Source organism: Pollicipes pollicipes, unplaced genomic scaffold (genome assembly GCF_011947565.3).
Source record: "Pollicipes pollicipes isolate AB1234 unplaced genomic scaffold, Ppol_2.1 Scaffold_6138;HRSCAF=7277_pilon_pilon_pilon, whole genome shotgun sequence".
NCBI classification, from domain to species: Eukaryota; Metazoa; Arthropoda; class Thecostraca; order Pollicipedomorpha; family Pollicipedidae; genus Pollicipes; species Pollicipes pollicipes.
Window position 1 is genome coordinate 34,010,980 of NW_023596818.1, and position 4,453 is coordinate 34,015,432.

The window sequence follows — 4,453 nt, forward strand, 5'->3', positions numbered from 1 at the left end:
ACGAAGACGGTAAACCGGCACCGCTCAGCACACTGAAGTGGGTCGAGAGGGCAACTTCTGGTGAACGGACTCCATCTCCACTTCGGACGCGTCTGGTGTTGCCGTCATTGCGGCTCTACGGCGTTCTCAGCAGTGAAGCCATGTGACGTCGCTTGTCTGTCACTCACGCAAGATGGCTGAACACCGCGGAGAACATCGAACTCCGTATCGCTGGTTTCCAACACAAGCAGCTTAACCACCGCGTTACTGCCACCCCGTCTTTCCCTTTATGACATACACAGGCGACGTATCACGCATGCCTGACAAACGATGAATGGACTCTCCTAATTCAGATTTCTGGATTTTGCCGCCTATCGCGGTTTGATAGCTCTGTGAAGCCACGATGGGAAGCGGCAAGCATCTCGTGTCGCACCTGATCCATTCCATCATCGAATCGATGGAAATTGTAAGCGTCTCATGATGTACCTTACCCAGATTATTACATTTAGTGCATAATATATCAGGAATTTACTACGGAATCGTGTTCATTTATACGACGGACGCCGATCGGACGCCAAGACTCCGAGGTGGCGGATACGTTCACTCCGATGGGAGTTTGCATCGGGTGCCCCATTTTCGCACTTCGCCATGGACGCTGCCGAATGGCTGCTCCACCGCTCATGGAAATCAGCCAGGGTTTCGATCGAAAGCGAGGTGCCTTTATGGCGGTCTAACAGCGTGAGCATCCTGTGTTCGTAGGAACAAAGAAGATCGAACGCACCCGAGGCATTTTTCTGGGATAGTGAAGTAAGTAGGGCCGCTAACAGGGGACGGGGACATGTCCTCCCACTGGGGTCATGCTGCCCTCTGGAGGTCTGCGCGTCTCCCTGACGGCAGCGAAAAATTCATGGCCGTTAGAGTTGGGGAGAAAACGCTGAGAACCTTTCAGGAGTGGTCCAAGGCCGTTTTCCACTGGGAAGGCAATCATGAGTTCACCATATCGCACAAGCAACGCTGTTGCTGGAGTCCCCGTGGATGTGCCATCGTTCAGAGAGATCTGATTATGTACGTGCGCCTCCTCCTTATGTACGATTATGCATGTACGCATCCTGTATGTACGACGATAATCCACCTTTTAGTCAGCCGTGTCGTCACCTCCTAGACGGCAGTGGTAGATTTCATAAGCGATTTATGAAAACCAGGTGTAAACAACATGCAAGGATACCAGTGGAGATAATATAGGCTAACTGCAGTAATGCACGCCACTATCAAGCACTTAACCAGGTGCCTAGAGCGCTCCGCTTAAAGTAATCCAGACAATGCTCCTCGTCGGTGTTTTTACTCGCAACTCACGATTTGCTTTGTTTCAACGGCAACGAAAGTCAGCAGCACTCCAGCATGGACCAGGCAAGCGTGCCGCAAACGCCAACGTGCCGAAAGCGTTTGGAACTCCAGGAACCAGAGACCCCGCCGCGATTCAAAATGCATTTTTGGTCCCATAACGCTATCACGAGTAGGGCACGTACCACTGCGACTGGCAGGCGTGCGGCGCTCTCCAGCGTCCACTCTGTCATGTTTAATCGGGCCGAATGCCAGACGGGGCCGATTGCTGTCATTACCAGCGGCCGGTGAACGCTATCGGCCATTTTCGAGCGGCGACAGGCCACGAAGCGCCGCCGCAAATTGGCCGCCGGCCCGGGCGCAGCCCGCCCGGCTGCGATGCTTCACATGATCGAAAGCCATTAGATGGAGCAGCCGACGGCCGGCACCTCCGATTGGCCAGGTAATGCCAATATGGCGCCGCCCGTCGCCATGGTGACAACGTCATCAATTATAGACGGGCCCGGCCCGGCAGCCGTGTAAGACCATCGCATCGCAGCACTCAATACCTCAAGTGGTGCCGTGCATGCCAGCTGCCACCAATCATTTGCCGGTGTGGCCTCAAACACGCGCAGGGCGGACGCTTCAGTAATGGCATTGCAATCAACGGACCAAAGTGCAGAACGTAACATTTCATTTCATTTCATTTCATTTCAGCTCGCAAGGTACGAAACAGCGCAAAACGTACACGAACAAATAAAACACATCTGAACCCAACATCGGCACATCCTGATTAGCAAGCATGCCGCAAGATCCCAAAAACGGTTGCGAAAAAACGGTTGCAATGCAGTGCAGTTTGTGGCAAGCTTACAATGTACATAGGAACGTGCGTGCTTCATTGGCCCATTGAGAAAAATTGCTTTCGTTTATTGACTATGTCGATCATGGCTTGTTCAATCCCCTTCACCCCCCCCCCCCCTTGAACCCCGCCGCGCATGATGGACGTCGGGCTGTCGACACACATACACCAGGCAGCACTGTCACACAGACACACTGCCACACGGGCATGCCGTCGCAACACACACCGTTGCAACGCACACCGTTGCAATACACACCGTCGCAACACACACCGTCGCAACAAAGGCCGTCGCAACACATGCCGACGTAACACACGTCGTCATACAAACACCGACACACCGTCGCATAGACACGCCGTCACATATATACGCCGTGACATATATACGCCGTCACATACACGCTGTCACAAAGACACATTGTCACACACACGCCGTACCACCCGACCCGAGCTCGGCAGTTATATTTCCCTGCCTAGATTTCCGTAATCCTTCGCGAAAGGGCTAACGCAAAATTGACGCTCAAACGCGAGACTGCGACCTGCTAGTCGTTCGTACCCTGTCATGGCCAAAAAGCCTTACCGAGGGCCTGCGGGTTCTGACACCGTCATGCTCTGCTGCGCCCGAACCCACCGCGGGATTTTCGGAGCTCCTTCCGCTGCGAACGAACTTCCGCGCCCCACCGTCGACGACGGCTCGCCCGTACTCCCTCCAAAATTGGTAAGGCCAAGTCCGGGAGATGTTTGCCAATACGTGCATACACACGCATTCAAGCACACGCGCAAACACGCGGGCATCAATATATTGGAAGTTGTGGGGGCAAACCAACCAAAAAAACAAGACCGGCACCAGGCGAACGCTGGCGTGTGAACACCAGCCTAGGCCACAACAATTCTTAATGTCAACAATGACAATCGGTATGACACAGCTTGACTAATGAAACGTAAGTATATTATTTGAGGCTCGATAAATCAACAGGAAATTGACTTCGCCGTACCAGCAGCGCATTAGAGACCACGCCACCATCATAACCTGATATATTATAGCTGGAAACCGAAGAACAATCGCCTCTGCCACATGACGAAGAGCCATATGAAGACGGTAACGGGTCAGAGGTAAGCCCGGGCTATGGACCACACCGATCGGGTCGCTCTAAAGCCTCTCTCAGAGATGCTCATATTGTTGCCAGCGCTGTTGCCGAATGCAATGCCTAGTTAACATATATGCTAACGTGAAATACCTGCAATAACCGACTGATCTAACTAGTTTTTTGGCGAGCAATCAGCCTGGCGTTGCAGTTTTAAAATAATAGTCACCGTTTCCTTTTCGTTAAAGAAGCGTAACGCATATCATTGCAAACTTTTCCAAGGAGCACCAGCCACTACGACGGTCACTTTAGCGTCAAAGGCGCATGGAACAACCGGGATTCGAACCAGGGTTATCCATGGAACACCAAAGGTCCCGGCCCCCCTTCTTCCTTATTCGTTGAAAAAGTTCCGTGTGTACTTTTCGGTTTCCATACTTCCAGCTGACAAACGCAACTTAAACACAAGAACCGAAACAAGCAGCAGCGGTCGCGAGTGGCATACCTACCTGATATCCCTGCGGATCGACCATCAACTTCATCAGTGCCTCGAATTGACCGGAACGCCCCCTCCAACAGTTTCGACATTCAGCACTCAGACAAACAAGCAGGTGCTTCGTTCGCCTAGCTGTTTGTACCTTTCCAGCTAGCATTTGCTAACTAATTTTTCGCAACGTAGCGCATTTTAACACTGACCACATTACGATAATAGACCAACGGCATGAGCCATGCAACTTATGCTTGATTTGATGGACTACATTCATCATATCATCACAGTCATTGCTAGAAAATAACCATTTGAGTGCATTCTAAAACTGTCGCCAGTGACGCGATCCCGCACACGACAGCTAGCTTGTCAATCGCGTTGTACCTATCGACTGCACTGCCACAGCGTTCGCAATGCGAAAACAGTGACGGCCGGTGGGCAAGCCCGGCGTATTTCTGTTCACATGTTGCAGATCCCGTGTGACGACAGCGGATAGCCTGATGGCCGCCGGTCTCGCGTCCCAGCATCATTAACTGCACCGCAAACAACATAGGGCGCACTGCTCCCACAAAGAGCGTCATTTTTGTAATAACATCCGCACAAATATGAGCCAAAAAATTAGAGCACGGTCAGCAACGAATAGATTGGTTATCGAGAGGCCGGGAACCCTGGGCGGCCTGTGGTCACGAGGGGAGGGGGGCGAGGGGAGCGTGCCCGGCCTGGACTGAC